The 24,760-nt window shown below is 58.5% G+C and overlaps 1 long non-coding RNA gene across 1 annotated transcript; it reads right to left on the reverse strand.

The window, feature by feature from the left end:
* Positions 1–10,598: 10,598 nt before the first annotated feature.
* Positions 10,599–14,145, reverse strand: LOC117285670. Its single transcript, XR_004516738.1, has 3 exons — positions 14,017–14,145; positions 12,541–12,741; positions 10,599–10,670 (listed from the first exon to the last, which is right to left on the reverse strand). It is a non-coding gene; the product is annotated as an uncharacterized LOC117285670 (long non-coding RNA).
* Positions 14,146–24,760: the final 10,615 nt, after the last annotated feature.

The following is a 24,760-nucleotide window of genomic DNA, read 5'->3' on the forward strand; positions in this document are numbered from 1 at the left end:
CAGGGGCCGGGCCGGCCATGGGAAGGCCAGCAGGCCGGACGGCATTCTCTCCATGCCGGTTCCCTGGGACTGTACGGCAGGCTCCCGCCCAGAAGAGCCCACTGCCCTCCTCTCTGGTCTGCCGGAGACCTGCTGTGCAGGAGGCTCTGTCATGAGGAGCAGGGCAGCAGCCTGGGCTCCAGGGAGGCAGTTGGGTGTGGTGGACACTGGGCCACACTAACCAGGCCACTGAGATCCAGCTCTGAGCAGGAGCACATGTGCCAGGGCATTGGGTCTTCCTAATGTTTAGGAGGCAGGAAATGGATTTTCAGTTCATCATCCCCTGATCTTCAGCTCTGGTCATTAAAATTGCTTAAACACCTCAGGAGCCGAGCAGCGCACACCTGCAGTGTGGGCCTGGCTCATGGCCACCGATAGGGTGTCTTCTGGGGTGCTGGCCAGGCAGGACTCACCCTGCCCCTTCCTGACTCGGCCACCTTGGGCCGCACACCAGACAGCTCCGGCATCAGATGGCCCCTGTGCTGCTGTGTGCAGAGTGGCAGAGGCGACACAACGCCCTCACAATCCACTTTCTAGCCAGGACCCACTTCCGGGCTCATTACAGCTCCACCGCCACCCCCGTGTGACTCTCCGGGTGACTCCACAGAATGCGAGTGAGCCAGGTGCCCACAGTGCCACGCTGCGTCTTCCGGGGAGGGATGGGAGGAGACATTACTCCGACGACTAATGAATTTGTTGAGGCGGAAAATAAAATGAACAAGCAGAGATATCATGAGGGGAAAATAAAAGGAGAGCGCCGTCCGTCTGCAGGCTGCCTGGAGCCAACAGCAGCGTGGCTGTGGGGTGACAATCACGAAGGCCGCGATGAACCTCCTGTGGGCCACATGTGTGCCCGACATGGCTCCACAGACTCAGAACCGTGCCGGTGTGGTGTCTCTAACGTGTGGCGCTCCTCCGGTGCTGGGCACAGGTCTGCACTCCCTCAGGCATCTGCCTTTCACTGCTCCCTTCCAGGCAGGTGCTCTCGTCACCTCATGGGACCACGAGAAAACCAAGGAGCAGTGAAGGTCGTGGCCCACGCATGCTGATGAGTGGCAGAGCTGAGACGGAGCCAGGGCACTGTCCCTGAGCCCCACGACGGTCCCCGTGGTCACCTGTGGACACACGTGCTCGCCCTGCACGCCAGTGCTAGGCAGGGTCAGCAGTGACTAGGGACACAGAGGTGCACAGAGCTGCCCCTCACGTCACCTCTGCTTGTCCAGCCTCAGCCTGCAGTGACGGTCCCCACAGGCCCCAGAGCAGACCCTGACTGGACCGCAGTGACTCGGCGAGGACCTGCAGGACCAGGAAGTTGATGGGGTGGCAAGAGACCCAGAGCTGCAGGAGCCAAGCAGCAAGGAGGCCTGGTCCACCTGGTGTCTGAGGGATCTGCATGTGGCTCCCTGGTGCGCAGGGAGCTGATTCCACTCCGTGTAGGTGGCGTGGCCATGGCCGAGGAGCTCTCTCCTGCCCACCCACCCTCCCGGGAGAACCCAGGTCAATGCCCAGGCTCTGCTTCCGGGCAGGCGTGGCTGAAGAGGGGCCAGTTTCCAGCGGTGGGAGGAGCCCCATCCCCGGCCAGCAGGGCTGAAGCCCCGGGGTTCACAGAGGCTGAGGCTCTGCTTCCCAGGCGACCTTGCTGTTCTCACAAACCGGGGCTGACCTGCCGGCAGTGCGTGAGGGACAGGCAGGAAGGAGGAGGGGACAATGCGCATGCGTGGGGACCACAGCCTGGCCTCACTCACCTCCTTTCCATCCCCAACTCCTTCCTCCTGAGCTGCTGACAAGATGTCATCGAATCCATGCATGGCTCGATAACTTGGAGCACAGATGTCTCCGAGGTGGGCAGCAACCTGTCTTTGCCCACAGGTGAAGCTCAAGGCTTCAGCACAGCCCTTGAGGAGCCTGACCCCCTCTAGCCCCACACTGAAGCAGGGGCTGTGGCTCAGACAGGCGCCGGAGAGGGAATGGAGCCGGCCAACAACAGCCGGCAGAGTAGGGCCAGGGCCCAGAGGTGCGCAGATCCGGCTTGATTTCTCCCTCCTGGGAAGTGAGGGTGCGGCAGTTTCCTTCCCTGCCCCTCTCCCTGTGTTCCGACAGCCCACACCCACCCTCAGCAGCCTGGCTCGGTGCCCAGGACGACAGCACTGCAGGAAAAGCGAGTCCCTGGGGTTCAGACTCCCTGATGGCTGGACTTGTGGCTTTCGATTTGAATTGAAAAATGTTAAAACTCGTGAGTTTTCAACCTAATAAAGTGATTTGGATTGTCCAATGAAATGTAAGAGATTTAAGAAGTTGAAGAATTAAGTGGGGTTCCTTGGTACCAGGGATCGAACTCAGGACCTGGTGCTTTTGAGACAGGAGTGGTGCCACTGAGCTAAATCCCCGGCCCTGAAGTGAAGTTTTAAGGATGAGCCTGTTCTACTTCCTTGTGGGGGTGAGAACACGTAATGGGCTGTAGTAAGCCCCGCAATATGTGGGTGAGATTGCTGGGTTTGCACATGAAATGCTTGGGAGAGGAACTTGGGAGAGAGGATGGGAGAAAGTAGCCTTTTTGTGGTTTTGTTCATTTTTAATTCGAAGCTTGGCTAAGCCAGAGGTGCTTCAGGGACAGACAGCACCTGACACACAGGCCATCCGCATCCTGCCCTCCACCCGACCCCCACTTCCCATCCCAGAGCTGGGCAGCTGCCCTGCAGCCTCCCCCCACCCCCTAGCTCCCTGCCATCCGTGGACAGCCACCTCCATGCAGACCCTACAGTCTCTCTGTCCACTTCCCACTGCCTGGCACTGGGATTCCACAGAAGCCACGACCCACAGGAGTGAGGGGGGCTGAGAGCGCCATCCCAGACACACACACAGCCATTGCCACAATCAGAGCAGTTCTGGAAGCAGAGAGTACAGCCAGCGCCCGGCATCCTCAGGGTTCCCAGTGGGCACCCTCCCCGCTAGAGCCCAGAGTCGCCCCTCAGGAAGACCCAGCCTTTGAGGATCCAGCATCGTCACCGCCTCTGCAGGGCCGGGCTCCGGGGATGCCAGGACTCCCTCTGCCCTGGGGGTGGGGGGGGTGTCACTCTCCCCACCTTCGTTGGTCCCTTTTAGGGTTGATTCGGCCCTGCACTATACAATGGAGGAACAGGATGGCCGCTGGGCCCACCTGGGAGACACAAGGGCGCCACTCAAGGGACATTGGGCAGGCAGCCACTGGCAAAGGGCTTGGGTGGGTCATGGGCTGGCCGGCAGCTGCTGACTGCATCGGGGCTGCAGGGAAAAGCCCTGCCAAGCACAGCCTCGGAAGGCCTCACACAGGAGGTGCATGGCCTGCGCCAGCGCTGTGGGATTCAGTGGCTTCTGAAGAGGAAGATGCCGCCCACCCGCTAGAAACGTGTGTCTCACGTGACTTCAGAGAATTCTGCGGAAGGCGGACCCTCCCTGCAGGCCAGACACAGCCCACAGCTCCTCTTCCATCGGGAGGCACCAGGCTTGGCCAGTTCCTCACGCAGCACAAAATGCTCAGCACCACAGCCCCAAGGAGGGAGGTTTGTTTTGGCCCATGTTCCAACCCAGGGCAGCGGCTCCGGGGAGGCAGGGTGCTGAGAGACAAACCCCAGCACCCATGCGGCCACAGTGCAAAGCCTCCACACCCTCAGAACTGGGAAACTGGGCCCACGGAACCAGGAAGCAGTCTGTTCCACGGACCAGAGCCTAGCAGATGACGACAGGACACTTTCCACCTTTCTTTATGAAGCCAGAATTGACCTGATTATCCAAACAGACAAACAGTGAGCAATGAAGGGAAGGCAGAGGAAAAGAGAAGGACGGACCAACTCAGCTCACAAACACACCGCCGAAATCCTCAAAACTTAGCAAATTAAATTCTCTGTTCATAAACAGAAAAGCATAATCAAAACAAACCACAGCTAGCATCATGCTCAGTGGTGAAGGAGCAGAAGTTTTCTTCTTTGAGCAAGACAAGGCAGGAGTGTCTGCTCCTAACCCTCTGCAGTTCAGTCTTTCGGTGGGGATGGGGCCAGCATCGGTTCAGCAACAGAAGGAAATCAAAGCGGGGCACTGGGAAAGAAGCAGTAGGACTGTTTCCACGATAGGCAGCTCCATCAGCCCAAAGAATCTCAGCAGCCTAGAATTTAGCAGGGCCACAGGATACAAGACACACACACACACGCGTGTGTATGCACACTCCCAGGCGTTTGCACACATGCGTGTGCACGTGTGCTCGCTTACACACACTACATGCACGCACATGCACACGCAGACTCACATGCATGCACACACACTTCTGTATGCATCTGGCCCTCCACTTCCTCAGGTTTTTCATCTGCAGATTCAGCCAACCATGGATTAGAAATATGTGAAAAAACGGTGTCTGAACTAGGTTTTCGTCATCATGTTCCCAAAGGAACAGAATACAACAAATACTTATGTAGCGTCTAGGCTGCATTTCGTGTTACAAATAATATGGAGATGATTTAAAATATACAGCGGGATCACACAGGTTTATACAGAACTATGCCGCTTTTAAAGGAAACTTGAGTATCTGTGGGTTGGGTATCTGGGGGTTTCCTGGCACCACCCTCCTGTGGATACTGAAGACCACGTCCAGCAATGCATGACAGGAGCAGGAATAATAAATACTATTCGCAGTCACTCGCTCCAAAGGCGTGCACACTTAGGTGTGAATAGAACAGCACGCACACTTCATCGGTGCTCTGAAATCTAAGTGGTGCCACAGGGAAGCAAAACAGCTCTGAACAGATGTGCAAGTACTCTGTGTTCTTAAAGAGACTGTCGATCCTTCCAGTTTGATTCAGAGATTTAATACAGTTCCAATAAAAACTCTAGCGTTGTATTTTATGGACACAGGAAATCTGACAACAAAATGTAGATGGAAATGCAAAGAAATTAGAATATTTAATAAAAGTTTTGGAAAAGAAGAATAAAATTAAAGGATAGTAAAAGATAAAATGAAGTCTCCCTAGAGAAATGGTCAGTCTGCTTGTCACTGGGTCTCCAGCCCACAGTGCCCACAGGGCAGGCAGAGGTGCCCGCCAGTGCTTTTCCAGTCTGGGCCCCGCAGGCGCCCCAGCAGCCTCCAGCAGCTCCTCCTCTGGGCTCCAGGGCTGTGACTGCACACAGAAGCCTCCCAGAGCTTGGGGGTGGCCTGGTCCCCAGAAGTCAGGCTGCAGGCTGGGCGGGAGTCCAGGATGCCCACTGTCCATGTGTTCATCCGTTCTTCTGTTGGTCCGTCCAACCCCAGGCCCAGGCAGGAGTGCAGAAAACAGGGTCTGTTTATCTAAAGTCAGCTGTTGAACTGCTGTGCGTAGGAAAGATGTGTGCTCGGGTAGGAACTACTGCCTGTTGGGGAGGACAGCACTGCAGGCTCTCTGATCACAGGCTGGAGTGGCCTTTGAAGTCTGTCGCCACACTCTAATCTAGCACTGGCTGCAGAAACAACTCACAGGTAAGAGAATTCCACGGGACGGAAATTCTGCTGAGGAGAGCTGGGAGGTCTGACTGACCTCCGGCCCTGGGAATCAATCTTGCCTCTTCCAGCTTCCTGTCTGTGTGGCAGTCGGGGTTTGAGCCCTGGTAAGGATTCTCCCTTAACACGTGGCACACAGGGATCGTGGGCAACAATGCCCACCCGCCAATTCTGCACCAAATTCCTCTCCCATCCGCCATGGGCCTGTGGTCCCAAGGCCCAGCCTTCCCAGTCTCTGTTTCTTATGCAGTGTTTGGTATGTAGGAAGGGGCGGTTGCCCTGAACAAGCAACGGATGCTGTTGGACACTGCAAGCAAAGTCCTGCTGTGTCTCTGGGTGCCACTGGCTCCCCAGGGTGGATGGGGCCTTGTGGCTTCGGGCCAGCAGGCATGGCACCCTCAGAGGCATGCAGGGCCCTGAGCTGTGGGTGCTGGGCAGACAAAGGGCTCACTCCAGAGAGCCAGGCACCCCTGCAGCTGGCTCTGCTACCCTGGCCACAGTACCGGCCAGGGCCACCCAGGGTCCTCCTCCCACTCGATGGGCAGCACCTGCCTCCTCACCCTACCTGTGGCCTGAGGCTGTGGTCCCAAAGACAGATCCAGCATTGTCTTCTCCTCTCTGTGGCTGTCAAGGTCAAAGTCTTCCAGCCCCAAGAGAGCAGGTGCTGAGTGGGCCAGGCAGGACCAGAATGAGGCTCCGGAGCAGGCCCCACAAGTAGTATGAGCGAGGAGCCTCTGTCTGGGGTGTTGGAAATCGGGGACTCCAGTGCAGTCTCAGACCCCAGGACTGCTTCATGGACTGTCAGGCCAGGCTCCCCAGAGAACAGGCACCTATGAGATGTATTCATGGGAGCCAGGGGTGGTGGAGTCTTCAGTTCCTGGCTGACGAGGAAAAGCCGCAGAGCAGAGGGGTCTCAGGGACCAGAGACACCGGGCACACGGAGGGTGTGGCTTGGGAGACGCCACAGCCCAGTCCCCTGGGCCACCCTGCCCCTCGGAGCTCCCCAGGCAGAGGGGCTTCCTGAGCTTCGGAGAGCGCTTACCACTTTCCCGCCACTTGGAGATAAATCCCGAGTTTCTTGAGAGAGCTGCGGCCAGCTGCCTCAGCCTCCCCCCTCCTGGCCTGCCACACTGGCACTGCACCTGATCCTGCTGGGACGGTGAAGCCAGCACCTTGGGTCAGGCACCCTGCTGCTGCAATCCCAGGAGAGTCCTCCTCTGCCTGCTCCAGGCCCTCGTCCATGCCTCTCCGTACTTCCCAGAGAGCCCCCCACACCTTCCACACACACAGAAGGGGAAACTGAGGCCAGCAGACCACAGGTGGGGCTGCCAAGTTTGGCATGAAGGTCAGAGGTTCCTGGTGTGTTGTGTCTGGCAAGGCCACCCTGGCCGGGGACGGGCACGTTGTTCTAAGGGGTGACCGATGGACCTGTGCGTTTGGGGCACCAGAAGCCGAGGGCCTGGGTGGACCCTGCATGATGCGGGTCACAGGGACTCGGTCCCGGGCCCCCCTCACGATGGTGGTGGCAGAGGCCTCTGGAACAGCTCCGGGCCATCCGGTGGCACAGGCACAGTGGGAAGAGCGGGCAGACAAGCCGGGTAGCCCTGACACAGTGCAGACACCGCGCTGCAGACCGGGCCACAGCCAGAGCCAGGCTCGGTCCTCAGGTCAGTCCGGCCTGAACAATGAGGGTCAGGCTCCTTTGGAACACACTTGCCAGTGCTGCCCTCAAGTGGCCGCACTCAGAAAGGCGCATAAGGCCGGTCTGCTCTGGCTGCTACAGGTGACCGGAGTCATGGGGGACTGGATTCAAATTCAAGTAATCATCAGTCACAAGTTTCTAATCCTTTGAAAGAATAAAAGCAGCTGAAAACACAGAGCCCCCTCCAACTTTGAAGGTGTAGAATGAAGCCCAGTAAATATCAGTTACCATCCGCTTAAGGTAAACGCACACTTTCTTTGGCTCTTGAGATCGAAAGTCTCTTAAGGGACCAGGACTTCTCCCTGTCCCAGCTTTATTTTGATGGTTCCCTCCCAGAGCACCAGCCTTCGCTCTGAGTCTTGATGCCATAATTTCCCCTGGGCCAGAGGAAAACACCCCTGCCACGTGATTTTATTGGGTTTTAATGTGATTTTGCTCTAGGTAAAGAACGCAAGAAGCTGATCGGCCCAAGTGTGGAAATACACACAACATTTGACTTGGCCAAATGGCGTCCCGCCGTCTGGTTCCACTGAGGCCGATTTAACCATGAGGCCCCGCTCTTGGTCGGAGAGGTGAGTGATCCCGGCAGGGTCCTCTGCTGGGAATGAGACAGGAAGCGGCAGACTTGGGAAAAGATTGGACATTTGGCCCCCACTTTTCCTTCTGCCATGGGGTCCGCCAGGCACAGATTTCATTCACAGATGCCTCTGTTTTGAAGTCCGCGGTCACCCCAGCCCCGGGACAGGAAATCCTCCCGGAAGGTGCCAGGTAACCCGCAGGGCGCTTTCTTGGGGAGAGCGTGTCACTTCCACTGGGGCTCACACGGCCACCAGACACCGTGTGGGGCTGGGGTGGGACCCGTGCCAGCCCACTGTCCAGACAAGGCCTCTGTGTCCAGGAAGAGTGGGCCAGGCCCTGGCACGGTGTCGCGAGCCGCAATGTCAGGATCCTGACAGCAGATCCTAAACCTGAAAGGAAGGGCAACAGGAGAGAAAACAGTCTCACAGACTTGGTTCCAGGCTCGTGCTCTCTTCCTAGCAACGCCCCGTTTATTTTTCAGGGTGGAGTATATATAGGCTAAAACCGAAACCAAAAGTGTGAACAGGGTGTAGCTGACTGCAAAGGTCACAATGCTCTACAAAACAATTATTATGGGTTACATTTGCTAGGCAACAGGTCAGACCACCAGTTGAACTAGCCCGTTGTTATGGGCGACGGCACGTCCATGCCAGTGAGGTGACTCAAAATTCAATCATGGCTGTACTTATGTCAAGGCTCACCACAGCACAGGGCCTTAAACACATGACTCCCCAGGGTTTCTGCTGCAGCAGCAGAGGATTGGCAAATTGGGCCACAAGGTGATGAAAGGCAGATGCTGGATGATTTTGCTAATGTTGTAGATTTCATCTGTATTGTCTGGGGGGGGGGTACTAGGGCTTGAACACAGGGCCTTTGCACGAGCTACGTCCCAGCCCGTTTTTATTTTTTGAGCCAGGGTCTCACCAAACCATTGTCCCCCAGCTGGGCCTGAACTTGCAATCTGCTGGCCCCGCTGCGGGGTGCACTGCGGCACGTTCCTCCCTGGAAGCCTGTCTAGCTCACGGGCTCAGACCCCCACAGACAGCACTGGTGAAGGAACAGTTTCGGGGAACTCCATGTAATCTGGGAAATGCAGCATTTCCTTTTTCTCTTTCCTAAACTGAAAATACAGCCAAAATGCCTGGTGCTCAAGGCTGACCTTGTGTCTGGGGCCACTCGGAAGTCACCTTCTGAACACCCCCAAGGTCCAGCTGGCCCTGTAGGAAGCAGAGGAAACCTTAACAGATGGGGCCTGGTGGGAAGTCTTCACTTATTTTTATTTCTATTTTTGAAACGGGGTCTTGCTGTGTAGCCCAGGCTGGCCTCGAAATCATGGTGATCCTCCCGCCTCAGCCTCCTGAGTGCTGGGATTACAGGTGTGCATCACCACACCGGGTTGGAATTCATAAGTCACTGGGGAAACGACTGTAAAGGGAACTGTGGGGCTAAGGTCTCTTCTCTTTCTGTCTTGCACTCCAGACCACGAGGTGAGAGGACCAGCCCCACCCCTACCTTCCCTTCTGCCTCATCCTCGCCCAGGCCACAGGCAGCACAGCCCAGAGTAGCACAGCTCAGAGCTAAAGCAGCCTTTGGCTCATGCAGGCCAATCCTGTGTTCGTGGCTGTACTGACAGAGCAGGCACCTTCTCCTGGAGTGGGCACTAAGGGGATGGTCCCACCCCTGCAGGAATGGCCAGGTCAGGACTGCCCAGAATGCGTCCACCTGCCAGGGTCCACAGGACGTGGCCTGGCTGTCCTGCTGCTCTGTGCTCTCTGTGAGGCCCCTGCTGCCCCAAGCCCCGGCCCTTTTGTCCCCCAGCCAGGCATCCACAGCCCCAGCTGCGCTCAGCAGATGGGAAACAAGCTTCAGCATTCCTGTTCGGATTCTCGCAAGTGGGCAAAGGTGATGGACGGGTCCTGCAGTGTCCCTGCTGACGACAGGCCCTGGGCCTGGTGTGGCAAGTCACACCTGGAAGGAGAGTGCGGCCACCACCCAGCAGGGACCTCTCCCCTCTGGAGCATCCAGTCCCCTGCAACTCAGACAGCAGCCCCAGGCGAGTGAGTGTCTGGGCGGCCTGTCCAGGGCTCCTCTGGGCTATTCGCGCCCTGCCAGCCGACATCCCCAGTGCCCGGTGCCAGGCGAGCAGCTCCCAGGCTGCCTCAGGAGCCCAGGCTGTGGGGCAGGTTGGCTGCCAGGGTCCCGGTGCACCCTGCAGCACTGACCCCTAGGGGACACGCATGTCCAGGCCTGTGTCCCCAACCTGCTGTGCTAGGGGAGCTGCTCACCAGGACTCGGGGCTCCAGAGAAACCAGGGTGTGCTCTCTCCTCAGCACCAAAACCCAGCCACTTGGACAGCAAGGTAGGGGAGCTTGTAGGAGAAAGGGATGTAGCTGCTCTGGACACGGAACAGTGGGAGACGAGATGGAAGCCTGGTCTGCCCGTGTGGGTCAGTGCTTACTACAGGGCTGTGCAGCCTTTGAACAAGAAGTACTGTACAGAAAGATACTGGAGTTTCAGATCTAATTCGTACAAAGAAAGAACAATGAAATGATGTTTCCATGCTTCACCCCTAACGGGATTGACGATCATCATTGGGTGGCGGGGGAGAGGAAGTGGGGATCTGAACCATTGTGCATCTATGGTAGGGAAAAGCCACACCCCTGTTCTTCCAGCAATCAGGAAGCTGAGGCAGGAGGATCACAAGTTTGAGGCCAGCCTAGACTATGTGATAAGAACTTACCTCAAAAGCAGAGCCTCAAAACAAAAAGCTTTCCACGATGCGTCCTTCCCAAGGGTCGCAGTGCAGCTGTAGGAAACTTGGCACCCTCACCACGCCTCCTGTGAGAGCCCCTGAGAAGGTGAGGTAATGACAGGCCACGCTGTGCATCATCTCCGTCTCCACCTGGAGTACCGAGGACTCAGTGATGTCCTGGCACAGCATCTCAGCTCCCCATCTGGGAGGCGGTGATGAGGCTGCCTGGGCCCCAGCCCCATGCAGAAGGCAGCACCAAGAGGCAGAGGCCCAGCCAGGTCAGGGGCACCAGCGCCCCTGCACTCAGCACAACTGGCACATGGAGAAAACACAGCTTTGAGTCTAGGGGGCCCTGGGGGAGCGTGGCTGGCAGAGACGGGAGACTGGGGACGGAGGGCAGCGAGGGGCCAGTGGCACCAGGCAGGAGGGCATGGCCAGACCAGTGCCAGGCTCTGGTCCAGCCTGGGGCTCAGGTGCCCTCCAGTGGAGTTTGTCTTCCAGGATTGCAGTATCACTGGCCTTGGTACCATGCAGCCTCTGGTAGCACAGTGGAGCCCATTGCGGTGTAAACACGTGTACACACACCCACGTGATCACCACCGTTCATCGCCATCCCGGTGTCCGTCACACACACGTGTATCTCAGGGGACTCCAGGAGGGTTGGGGGCAGGCCCCATGCAGACCCGCCTCTAGGGAACCCTCCCTTACTTCCCATTCTGAATGGGGAACCTGAGGCAGGGAGCAGTGAGCCCACTGTGTCCTGCCCACAGGGCCACGCAGAGGGATCTGGAACCCAGGGCTGCACGAAGTCCGCGCCTGAGAGGAAGGGCAGCAGGCAGCCTGCGCTGGGGCGGCTTTCACTGGTGCTCCGCCCAGGACAGGCCCAGATTCTCCCAGTGGATCCTACAGAGAGCAGGGCTCAGCAGGCCTGTGGTGCCCCCGGAAGCCGCCAGGGGGCGGCGTGCACGAAGCTATGCATGGCAGGCCCCGTTTGTCCCGCAAGGGGCTCTTTCTCTTCAGCTGGTGGTCACCCTTCCTCAGGCTGCTCAGGCGTGCACGCCCCATATGCATATTGACATGTGTGTGCACACAAAGATACCTGTGTATGGTAATGCACGCACACACAAATGTGTGCACACGTGCCTGGTGTAAATACACATGCACGCACAGGTATACACATGGATGTGTTCAGGGGCCCCCAGACACACGCGCACACAAACATGTTTCAGACATGTACATGCATGCACACACCCCTGCGTGCACAGACATGTTCACATGTATGCACACAAACATGCACATGTGTACACATAGGCACGCACGCCCAAATACCTAAGCATGTGCACACATGTGTGCGCACATTCCTCAACAAGGCCTGGCCACAGCGGGCCTGAGCCAGTGCTTGCTGGTGCCCTAGCTGCAGGTCGGGCACTGGCAGCCCTCCTCTGCCTGGGGCGTGGCACCTACTGTCCCTCTGCTGTTCACCAGCTTCTCGCTGGGTTCAGTTCTGCTCATGCCCTGTGGGGCACACCTGGCCTGCAGGTGGGTGCTGTGCTGGAGCTGTCAGCAGTTGAAAGCCAAGAGGCTTCACAGGCACCATCAGAAGCCCGGCCCTTCCCGTGCCTGCAGCCCTGAGCTCGGCACTCCCACTCCCTATGCAGCGCACAGCAGGTCTCCAGGCCGCGCCGGGCCAACCTCATGTGTTGGAAGAGCACCCGCCAAGGGCCGAGGCAGGAGAGGGTCAGAGGCTCCCCAGGAGCAGGGGCCAGGACATCTGCAGGCCGAGTGGAGCGGGGGCCCCACCCATGCTGACTCAAACCCCAGGACCTCGGTCGGATCTTGGCCTGGCATGGACCCCAGCCCAGTGCAGCACTGCCCTGACAGGAAGAGGCAGAGACACCGGGCCACTGTCCGCGGCCACGCCCAGAGGAAGCCACCAGGCTCACAGAACTATCTCAAAGTGCCACTCACCTGAGGACCTACAGGGAGCGCAGGTGAGCAAGATCTGGGTTTTCAGAGCCACTCCAGGAGGTTCATGACCCTGGGCCTCTCTCCTGGGTTGGTTTCTGGGGTTCCGGGACCTGGCAGAGCCCCCGGTCAGCACACACCCCGATGGCCAGTCATGAGTGCTCCCAAACGGCCTGCAGCACACAGCCCTGCACAGGCCAAGCACTGCAAAGACAGGTGGTGTTGGCGACGTGTCACCCAGAGCATGTCATCCCCTCTGCCCCACGGTGGCCCTAAGTGCCATAGGAAAGAGGACACTGAGGCCGAAAAGGGCTCTGCCACCCTGCAGGCCACATAGCTGAGCCACGGCCTGAAGCTGCGAGGAGATACAGGAGAGAGGGAGGGAGAGGGAGGAACTCGCAGGTGCAGGACGTCTTCTGGGGAGACAGTCACAGCTGTGAGACACCAAGCGCCACCTGCCTGCTCCAGGAACAAGGACATCACCCCACTCTGGGAGTCACCCCAGGAAAGCTGGGTAGCGAGGGGCCAGAGGCCAGGAGAGGCTCGTGGAGAGTGGCCAAGGACCAGGCTTGGAGCAGCAGAGACTGGGCAGGAGGCTTCCACCCTGGATCCTCTGTCCCCAGGAGAGGAGTCACGTGCCCACCCTCCCATCAGAGTGGCCTGTGTCCTCTTCACCCCACAGGCCACAGAGCGGCTCTGAGGCTCTTCGGCTGCAGCCCTCGGTGTCCTTGGGAGATGCACGGTCTCCAGTCACATGCAGGTGCCCTGCAGGATGGGCCAGCTTGGCCCAGGCACCACAGGAAGTCTTGGGAGCTAGGGTGGGTTTCGGGCAGTCCAACCTAGTATGGATTCCCACTGTATCTGGGTTCAGAGGGGAGGAAGGCAGCTACTGCTAACATGGCACTGTGACAGAACTGCTAGGGGCTTGTTCTCCCAGCATCACAGGACTCTAAAGGAGCAAGGGCTCAGTGCCTTCCTTCTCTTTGTGCCCCTGTCCTAGTGTGACTCTGTCCTCAAGGTTGCAAGATGATTGTAACAGGAAGCTCAAATAAACAGCCACACCAACCCACATCCCTACAAGAGCAGTGCAGGGACCTGCCCATCTGCTGCTATCTCATTGGTCAGGGTGGTCACATGACCACCTTGCTGCAAGGCGATCTGGGAAATTGAATTCCATTATGCTCCCAGAGTAACACGGTCTCTGCTGGAAGAAGGAAGAGACTGAATATTGTTGATCTCTCCCAGACATCGGTCCACAGTGTCTGCTGAGCTTCCAAAGCATTAGAAACAGCCTTGGGATGCCGCTGCCTCAGCCTCCTCCTCTGCCGTCCCGGGCCACCTGCTGTAGGGTCCCAGCCCGGCAGGGGCAGGGAGACTAGGCACTTGGGGCCTGCGGTCTGTTGGGGTCGGGACTCACAGTGGAGATCTCTGGAACACAGGAGACAGTGGCCCAGGCGGGCGGGGACGGGAACCACGCACCTCACAGGCTTTCCTCGTCACAGGCAGACCCCACCAAAGAGCAGAGATTCACTTCAGCTCAGTCTGGAGAGGTTTCGGTCCATGTCGGTGGCTCCAGGCAGTCGGCCTGGCAGAGAAGGGAGCTGCCCCCCAGCGGGTGGGCCTGAAGCACAGGGAGATGCAACCTTCCGGGCTGCGGCCACACCTCCTAACCGGAAGTGGGTTATCAGCCCCGTGGCCCATCCCCTTCCTGAAGGCCCTGCACATTGTCATGGAAACCAACGCAGCTTTCCTGGGAGGAGGGCAAGTCCACTTGTGTCTTCCAGGGCAGGCAGGGCCCTGGCACCCACAGGTGGGGACTGCACGGGGGATGCGGAGGCTGGGTATGGGGGCCACTAGAAGCTGGGATGGCCATCACGGATGCTGAAGAGGCCAGGAGCACGGAAGAAGGTGCTCCCTGTCACCTCCAGTCCTGGGGTGTTTCGGAGCAGGAAGACGCATGTACCTCCAGCCCACGCCTGTGTCCACAGAGCCTAAAGCCCAGAGGGCCCCATGTCTAGGGAAGTGGCTGGGGAGCAAAGGGAGGCCACGTCCGAGAGTGGGCACAGCCGCCCCACCCTGCCCCTCTGCCGTCACAGGGGAGGGTACTGCTGCTGTCAGATTCCCCAGTGAGGTACACAGCTCAGTTGGTGCCCAGTCTACACATGGTCCTGGGCCCCAAGCTCCCAGCTGTCCCCTTGCTGCACAATCTCTGTCCCTTCCTCAGTGGACGGATGTCCAGTACCACCAGCTTCCCCCCCAGGAGGGCAGGTGGAGCCCAAGTTGAGCCCCAGCCTGGACACACCTGCTGGGTCAGTGCCTGTTGGGCCTGGGGCACCTTAGACGCTTGGTGGCCAGTGAGAGGAGGTGTCTCTGGGGGCCCCTGGAAGCCATCAAGTGCACAGGCCCCGTGGACAAGTGGACCACAGTAGGACCATGGCCAGGCCTTGTCCCTCCTATCCTCCTATGTGTCCAATGTCCACCTCCAGGGCTTCCCATTGTTATCTGCTACAGGCGGGGAAATCACCACTTCCTTCCGACCCTGCCCTGGAAGGGCCCGGTGTGGCCAGCTTGTGGTCAGGTCACGGCCTGGTTCCCATGTCCTCGTCTGGAGCAGGGGCATCTTCCAGGAAGAGAGCAATGGGCACAAAGCTGTGAGTTCAAAACGGGCTGACCCTGTGGCTTCCTGTTCTGCTCACACCTTCCTCCCTGTGCCTTTCAAGTCCCGACCAACCGCAATTTCATGGAACAACCGGAAACTTTCCTCAGAGTAGAGATCAAAGCCCAGCAGAGGCCACCCACCTCCCTGAGGGTGCGAGCTTCCTACCATCTGTGTGCAAGGCCGGGAGCTAAGGGCGCTTCAGAGGGCGTCCTGGGGGGGACCTCCAGCTGCAGAGTCCTAGGACCCAGCCCGGAGGTGGTGGACAAAGCTGACCAAGGCCACAGCCAAGCACTTGCGGCATTTGGGGACAAAGTGCGGGGACTCTGGGCCTGCAGTACTTAGCTGGGCTGAACATTTCATGAACTTTCAATTCTGCGACAGCCACTCCACTCTACCTGGGCCTCCACTGCTCCAGGTGGACGTCACTGTCTCTGTGAGCTGCTCACGAGAGTACCAATGTGTGAATAAACAGAATGATCACCGCTTGGCCACTAAGGGTGGCCTGTTCTCCCCTGCATGGCTCTGGAGCCCGGGGTAGCAGCACCTTCAGAGGGGAAGAGCTTTCCTGCTGTCTGACTGGGGGTCAGGCCGGCCGGAAGTGTCCAGCTTTTTCAATGGAAATCAAAGTCATGCAGGAAGCCAGGGAAGAAGCTGGTGCCTGACCTCCCCTCCAGGCAGGCGGCGTGCACAGGACAGGGGTCACAGTGCTTCCTCAGCCCTGCCCCTCCAGGCTCTGTCTGCCACCTGGGTCTGCTCGTGCCTGCTCCAGCACCCACTGTCACCAGCCCTCCAGGGATGTGAACTGCTTCCCAGGGCCAAGGCCAAGGCCACAGAGAGCCCAGGGAACTCTGTCCCCACTTGTCATGAGGCTCCTGAGGGCAGGAAGAAAGCCAGCCTTTGGCTACACCTGGGAGCCAGGACAAGGACCCCACTTAGAGGTGGCCAGGACCTCGAGGCTCTGAGGGGGGACACAGGGTTCGGGTGTGCCAGGCTGTGTGCACCATGGCTCCCTACGGGCACCGGGTTTCTCTTGGAGTGACAAGAATTTTCTGGAACTGTACAGAGGTAGGGCCACAGATGAAGGCTATAGATGCCATTGAATGTGTACTTGAAGTGGGGAAGTTTCACAAAGTCGGAAACCAAAACAAAGGAGAAGAAAATCTCACCACACAGACACAAGGGAGGTGCAGGGCAATGGCCACGCACCAAACACCACGAGCACACGGGGCACTCAGGGTCCACACAGCATCAGCGGCTCTGTTCCTCTCAGCACCAGGGGTTCCGGGCCCTGGATCCGGGTGTCGCAGCTGGTCCTGCTGGGACCTGTGTCTGGCCATCCCTGTGTCCTCCATGCTTGTCCCTCAGGGTGCATCTGTCTCCAGATCTCTTGTTACTTACGCACCTGGGAAGGGCAGGTGAGGTGGGGCACACCTCTCCACCCAGAATCTGGAAGGCTGAGGCAGCCTGGCCAACTCAGCAACTTTGAAAGACCCGTCTCCCCTTGATGAAATAGAAAGGGGCTGGAGATGCAGCTCAGTGTGAGGGTGTGAGTTCAATCGCCAGTATTTCCATTCTTTAAAAAGTGAAAAGGGTGGGCCGGGGACTTATTAGCTCAGTGTTTCTGCTGCCCGCCTTGCAAGTGCAAGGTCCTGGGTTCAATCCCCGGTACCAAAAAAAGAGAGAATTTTAAAAGTGAAAAGGGCTGAACACTGCCTCACTCCACTCCACATTGTCAAATCTCAGACCATGCAACAAGAGCTGTGGGGACCACACCAGACTCAGCAGTACAGCCAGGGTCCCTTTATGAGCTCCTAGGACGGAGACCAGGGTGCCAGCTGCAGGTGGAGGCGTACTGACTGAAAAGGGACATGGAACTTTCTGGAACTGAGGGAAGATGTGTCACTCCCAGCCTGCTAGACGCCAGACAGGCCAAGTTCATGTTCCCTCAGTCCAAGAAGGAATTCTAAGGAGGAAGGCAAGTTAAGAGTAGGAAAATGGAGCAAGGAATTGCAATGGGGGACAGGAGTGGCCCCTGAATGGGTTGCCGAGGACTCTACTTCTCTGAGAAGTTTTATAGAGCAAACTCACAAGTTGGGTACAACTTAGCTCAAAATATAATCAACCAAGAGAATTATAAGGATAGCAGCTTGACCAAGGTTAGTCCAGTGGTGGCCAGGGCACTGATGACAGTCTTGGTCCTGACAGGATCTCTGTGGTCCAGGGGTGGGAGGGGTGGCCACCCAGTGAGACAGTGGCTTGCTGGTGCGGAAATTGCAAAAGGGTGGCACCAGTCACCTCAGCTTCCTGTTATCCTCGGGGGAGCCGTAGCTCCCTTCAGCTGTGCCTCAGCCACGGTGCCCACGTGCTTTCCTCGCATTTCTGCCAACTGAGGTGTCTGTGACAGGATGACGGGCGACCCCTCGGCGGGATGCAGAGCCCTGAAGCTGACCTTTCCCTGGACCGCTGGGTCCCACACAGCACGGTCTACCTCACAGAAATCACACCGCGCCACAGCCACCCTCCCGAAGTCCACCCAGAGAGAGAGCGTGAGGTGGGCGACACCAGGCAACCTCAGACACGCCGGCCGCCTCTCTGCCTGCCGCCTGTTTCCCAGGAAGGAGGGAAATGGGGAACACCATGACAGCCTTTTTCAGAGCACCTGGCTGGTGTGGGGACGAGCCCATCCACCCCATCCACTCCTTCCGGTGTCCCTGATCCCCTGCTTGGGTGCGACGAGGTCCCTGTCATCACCTGTGCAAGCTGGCACTGCCACGGGCACGCAGACTCTGGACAGGTAGGCAGAGTTGGCCTGTGGGCAGGGACAGCACCCTCCCCAGATAACCAATGCAGAGGAGATGCTCAGGCGAGCACTCTGGTCCAGGGAACACTCACGGGCAGGCTGCTGGCATGGCATGGGTCAGACCAGGCTGCTGCTTGACCCTGTGGGGTGCAGGCATCCCCACCCCTCAGAGCCCTTCACCCCAAGTGAGGGTAGAGTCAGGAGAGCCTAGGGCACAAGTGACCAGGGAGGAGCTTGTGGCCTCTGAAGGAGCACAGCTCACAGGCTGGCTGTGGAAATGTCTGGGGTCACATGGAGCAGATGCTTCCTCTAACAGATGCCAGCTGGATGTCTGCCGGGAGGTGCCACCCTCTGCCACCTCCCTGGCCTCTGCTCCCCGCTTTTCCCCACCCCTCGCTGTCTGGGTGCTGGATGGCACCCACGGTATTTTCATCCCTTTGCCAACATTTTTAAATCAGGACTTCATGTAATCTGGAGTTGCGATTCCCCCTAAAACATGGCAGGCCTGGTGAGGTCGGGCCAGGATTCACTGGGCAGATCCAAAGCTTTTGTGCACCCTGGACACAGACAGGCGCCACAGTGTGGCCAGGGTGGTGAGACAGGCACAGACACAAACCCCATCTCTCCACACTCCAGGCACCAGTCCCAGACAGTGGGCAGGCCTCCAGGGGTGAGAGGGAGACAGCAGGAGGGCCCAGTGTGTTGTGCAGACAGTTTCAGATCTTAAGGTGAAAAGCTCTGGGGACAGACAGTGCCGGTAGATGCACAACACTTGGAAAGTATTTGATATCACTGAACTACACACTGAAAAATGATTAGGATGGTCTGGGAGGCTGAGGCAGGAGGATCCCAAGTTGAAGCCTAGCCTGGGCAACTCAGCAACTTTGTGAGACCCCATCTAAAAATGAAAACTGAAAAAGCGCTGGGGACTCAGCTTAGCGCGAAGGCCCTAGTACTGCAGATTTCTTTGAAGCTTAGGGTGTAAATCCTATTTAAAGCATGTTTTGCACCAATAAAACCTTTTTACTCAGCAGGACAATGGGTGGGAAGGATTTGAGAGGGTCTGAGCCTCGATATCCACAGGGAAAGCACAGCCAGTGTGTGCCAGGGAGGAGCGGCCCTTGGCGCATCCTCTCCACAGAGCTCACCAGTGCTGAGTCCGAACACGCTGACCTCAGACTGCGGCCGCTCCCCATCCTGGGCCAGCATTCAATGCCCAGGACCTGGGGGGACACTCGGGAAGGAAGCAAAGCAGATGGAACCAGAGCCTCACCTCAGCGGACGTGGGCGGGCGCTCACCCCCTGGGTAGCCCCTGGCCTGGGGCGGGGCCTGAGCACCATCCTGCCCACAAGTGGCAAAGCTGGCGTGTCCCCCCCACAGGTGACCGTGGTCTATGTGCGCAGCTCGGGCCAGGGGTGCGAGCGTGGCAGTGGCAGGGCGGCTGTGGCTGTGTTTGCGGTTGAGCCAAGAGGCAGTCACCGCCTTGGAAAGGGTCACCATTTGTGGCTATGCCGAGTGGCCTGGCAGCTGCCCTGAATAACTGCAGTCCTCAGGGTGCAGACACATGAGGATAGGGCCAGAGCCAGGCAGAGGGTCGGTGCTGAGGCTGTGTTCTGTCTCCTGACACCGGATGTGCTTGCCCTCCCAGAGGAAGCATGACAGGCATGTGGTGGAGGCAGCAGGCCTGGCAGTATCCACCCGGAGATGGGGAGTGGGCACTTGCAGCCTGCAGGCAGTGTCTTCATGTGGCAGGGGGTGTCCCTGGGCCCCGATCCCCCCAGCAACCTAGTCTCCACCCCGCTGCCTTCCACAAGCGGCACAATGGGCGAACCTGTGAACTGCTGGGGCTGCACAGACTGACACCAACTGACTGCAGCACCAAGCTCGGCAAAGATGCTGGTGAAACAGGAAGTCCAATACCGGTTCCCGGACCCCACCGCTGCCCACAGCTGAAGCAGTGGCTGTGACCATTCAGGGCTCCTGAGTCGGAGCTCCAGGAAGACTTTCTGGAAAGGTGGGAACTGAGCTAAGCCCAGAGTGCAGCTGGAGCCTACCTGCCAACCTGCAGAGCTCACTGCCTGCCCAAGCCGCCTATGGCCAAGGGAGAAGTGGCTCCGTACAGAACACTGACCACGCAAGGACGGCACGAGGTGGGAGGACATGCAGAGCCTCGCTGGACTCCCACTGGCCTGCAAACCCAAGGCCAATCCTGTTCACTGGGCAGGGCAATGTAGGCCAAAGTCCGGATGTGGTCTACTCCCTTTTCCCCTTGCCTCTCCTGGGCCCTCTCCAACCACAGGCTTTGTTTTCATTTATTTATTTGAATTTCTGGGATTGAACCCAGGGCTTTTGGGCTGAGCTGCATCCCAGCCCTTTTTAAAAAAATTAGATTTTGAGATGGTCTTGCTAAATCACCAAGTTGCCCAGATGGGCTCCAACTTGGGATCCTCCTGTCTCAGCCTACTACAGTATGCCACCGCACCCATCCATGTATTCTTAAAAAGCACCTCCGCAAGTCACTTTTGGCTGCCTTGATAAATCCCCACTGGCCTTTGGGATTTTTCTGGGCGGTGCATGTATAACCAAATGTGGTTCCCATGGCAACAGCCCAAAGACTGTAAACCTAATTATCACTCACTGAGAGACAAGCTCTCAGAGTCAGCTCGGTGGTCTCTCTCAGCACAAAACCACCCTGGGTTCCGTGAGCAGATGGCTCCTCTCAGCTTGGGATGTTCTAAGCAGGACGATCAGGCCCTGCTCTAAGTGTCTGGCTGGAAAGTTTGCATCTCACCCATTTCCAAGTCCCTCAACGAGCACCTTTGATATCCGAGAGGAGCCCAGCTCTGTGCCCCAAGCCTGCCTTTGATTCTCGAAGTCTCCCCACAGCTTCCTCACCACAGGTTTCTGGGATGCATCTCCCCCCAGGCTCCCACAGGAACCAACCCCCCAGTTACACAAAATAACAGAATTCGAAACTTTTATTAATAATGGAAAAGACTCACGTGACAGAAGCCAGGAAAATATGCAAAGAAAACAGGAGTCTTTGCTGTACCAAAAGCAGCCATGGCCTGGCGACGAGGGAACGAAGCCGAGTGGGCAGAAGCGGGGGTCTTTGCTCCACTCGGGGCCGGCCCCACACAGCCTGGGGACTCAGGGCCACAACCCGGCTGGACCACCCGGGACTTCATGAGGCACTGTGGGTGCTGGGCCTTGGTCCTCCCAGCGCCTGCTCTGGACCCCTTCGCAAGGCCTGGCAGACATCACACCGGCTTTCCGGCAGCCTTGGCAGGTTCAATTCCCACCTCACAGGCAAGCCCTGTGCCTCTACTAGCCTGACCTCTGCCTACTTCAGTTCTGGGGATTTACCGAGTCTCTGCAAACACGTGAAAAGGCAAATCGTTTGGGGGTTTTTGGTAAATAACCCTTTTCTTCCTTTCTTTCTTCTCCAGTACCAGGGACCTAACGCAGGGTGTTGCGCTTGCCAGGCAGATGTGGTGAAAAGGCAAATCTTAATAACCGCTGCAACTTTTACCAGGTTAGTTCCCTCGAACCCATTCAGGCAGAGGGAGAGATTTTGTGGAACACAGTAAGCACAGCATTAGATTAAGAAATTCCTAAACTGAGTCACACTAATGCTCCTTGGGATGGCCAGGGACAAGTCAAGGTCCAGCCTGGGGACACCCAGCACCCCCAGAAGGAGGGAGGGGTCAGCGCTCACAGCACCGCTGGCTAACCCCACCATTCCACCTGGAAGCTGCCCGGGCTCGCTCTGCAAGCCCTGCTCTGGGCTCAGGGCCAGCACTGTCCAGACCTGCAGCCTGGGGGCAGCCAAGCCGGAGCTCACAGTGCGGGCATGTGAGGGCCACAGCTCAGTGGGAGGGGGTCCAGGGGAGCCCAGCCCTGTGCCCCAAGCCTCCCTTTGATTCTCTGTCTCCCCACAGCTTCCTCACTTCAGGTTTCCGGGATGCCTCCCCCCTCCCCCGGCTCCCACAGGAGCCAACCCCCCAGTTACACAAAGCAGGGACTCCCTGGGCCATGCAGCAGCAATGAGCCGCACCCCAGCCTGTTGACAAACTGAGTCCCCGTTTCCACTTGAAAGTCAAGGACAGAACTTGCTTTGAGGCTGGGGGTCGGGTGGCCCCCAGGTGGCCCTCTGTGGCCCCACCAGGTGCTGAGGGTTCTGCCCTCGGACTTCCCGGCAAGCACTGCAGAGGAGGAGGTCATAGCAGCCCCTCGGAAGCTGCCCTGCCCTGGAGCCTTCATCTCACACCCCGCTCGACTGCCCCACGCCACCCCGCACTCTGCTTCCTGCTTGGGCTCACAGCACTTGCCCGGCCCCTTCCCCCAGATCACCAGCCGGCCACCCTCTCTGTGGCCCAGAGTCCCAGCGGCACCACTGGACCCCACATGTACCCAATCCCGGGTACATTTAGGCATGGACAGGAGCGGAAGTCGCCATCACAGTGGGTGCCACACAAGCCACGCATCTGGGACTGTGCCCTGACACACTCTCACACAAGCGCACATTCATGTTCACGCCCTGCTTACACACACACACACACAGCATGTTCATCCAGATGCAAACATTTATGCTCACAAGGAAGCACACAGGAGCGCCCCAGTCCTCCCACACCTGTCTATACGCATACTTGCCAGCCGCACCCTTCTCAGGTGGGGACACACGGGCCTGGGGCTGAGCCCGGGAGGCTGAGGGGAATCCCTCCTTCTGTCCCTGCCCTGCCTGCCCACCACTGTACCCTCCAAGGGCCCATGCAGCTTGTCACCTCTGCCGTGGGTTGGTGGAGAGGCCCCACAAACAGCCCTGGTGGCTGAGTGACTGCTCTCCCCCATGACAAGCACGTGAGGGTCACCCTAGACCCCATGTGAAGCATCTCAGGGCAGCTCCAGGCCCCAGCTCTGGTGGCAGCCAGTGGTGGATGCTGCTGTCCATCACATGGCCCTGCATGGCCCTGCCTCTGAGATCTGTGCTGGACTGGACAGGCTTGCTGACACCCTGTGCCCCAACTCCCCTCAGAAGGCAGGCACAGGGAGGTCCCCAGCCTGGGGCATCTCTGATCTGTACCAAAGTAACCCCGGAGAAGAAGCCCAGGCCTGCCGTGCACAGAGAGACAAGCACTCCCTTCGTGCAGAGCAGGGGCTCATCCAGCCCCACCCCAGAGGGGAAGAAGGGCAGCAATGTGAAGGGGCCTGGGCACACAGCAAGGCAGGAAGGCCACACGCCATGGGGTTTCCTAGCACCAGTGTCCAGGGCAGGGACCCCACAGGCAGACAGGAAGCAGGTCCACGAGGCCTAGGGCCTGGGAGGAGGAGGGAGAGCAGCTGAGTACTGGGGCTGGGTCCCTGGGATGAGAAGGATGCAGGGAGGTGGCGAATAGGCCTGCAGCCCACAGGGAGCAGAGAGAGGTGCAGAGTTGGGGTGCTGGGGCAGGGGAGCTCCGGCCACCATGGCCATGGGGCTTGTGCCACGCACACTGAAGCCCAAGGCCAGGTCCTGGGGCGTGTACCTTGGCTTGTAGCCGGGGCTCCTGCAGGGACACTGGTTCCTGCTCAGTGCAGCTGCAGCCCCGCCAGCCTTCGCAGGGAGTCACCGCTGCCTGAGGCAGCTCATACTTGGCTGGGAAAACTCCACCGACTGTATTCTGGACGCATCTTTTCTAAAACTCAAGGGAAGGAGAATGGCTCCTACTCTGGCTTCCAACAAGGAGCCTGAAATCGCCCATCGGTCACTACGGAAATCTATAATAACCTAAAGTTGCAAAGCTACTGTGGAGGGACCGTTGTTCCTCTTTCAAGCTTTCTCGGACTTTGTAAACACTGCCACAACCCTTTAGTCCTCAATAAATATCGCAGTGACTAAGAAATGTCACACACTATGACCCTGGAAGGCAGAACAGCACTGTCCCTGTCTCACATGGGGAAGCCGGGGCACATCAGGCACGTGGGCTTCGGGGAGTGGGACCCTGCCCTCTGTGGTGGGTGCGGCCCGGGTCAGCCCAGTGGGCCTGGCTAACCCCGAAGGACCAGACCCAGGGAGCCCTTCCCAGCTGTGGTCGCAGGAGAGGCCACGACACAGGGGTGAGACGCTGTTCTTGTGGCTCTAAAGATGGAGGGGAGAACCTCGAGCCAAGGACTATGGGCACCTTTGGAATCCCCAAATGCAGAAGAGCCTCAGGAGTACCGACTGACAAGGTCAGCACTTGCGACCCTCAGGTAACAGGGGTAGTGTCCTCCATATAAGGTTCCCCGCTCTCTGGTCTCGGCCTCGAGCCCCAGGCAGACAAAGCCTCATTTCTTCACCTGTGCGAACCAGTTCTCCGTTGATGGCTATTGGCTGGAAATGGGTCATGTGCCTGCCCATGAGCCAGCCCCGCAGCCCCAGAGATCTGTGCTCTGACTGGCCGCCTCTGACCCACATGGCCAGCCCTCCAGCCCAGATGGAGCCCGAGCAGGGCGGAGCTCGCGTAGGCAGCTGTGATGTCCCCGCCCACATTCCGGGGTGGGGGTGGGGGGACTCCCATGGCCGGGCATGGCACCCAGCGTATGGAGCAGCTGCGGGACCCTCCGGACGGCGCTGGGTCCTGCTCCTGGCCTATATTTGCTTGTTTTCGCGGAGTTTGCAGACTTCAGAGCTGGCAGCCTGCAGACCAGGGAGAGAGCGGCTTTCCCCGCTTCCAATGGCTTGGGCAGGGGCAGGTGCCCGCGTCCTGGCCCGGCCCAACGCTCGTTCTGCCCACCTCTCCCA

Source organism: Fukomys damarensis, unplaced genomic scaffold (genome assembly GCF_012274545.1).
Source record: "Fukomys damarensis isolate Sample0158 unplaced genomic scaffold, DMR_v1.0_HiC HiC_scaffold_12, whole genome shotgun sequence".
In the NCBI taxonomy this organism is placed as follows: domain Eukaryota; kingdom Metazoa; phylum Chordata; class Mammalia; order Rodentia; family Bathyergidae; genus Fukomys; species Fukomys damarensis.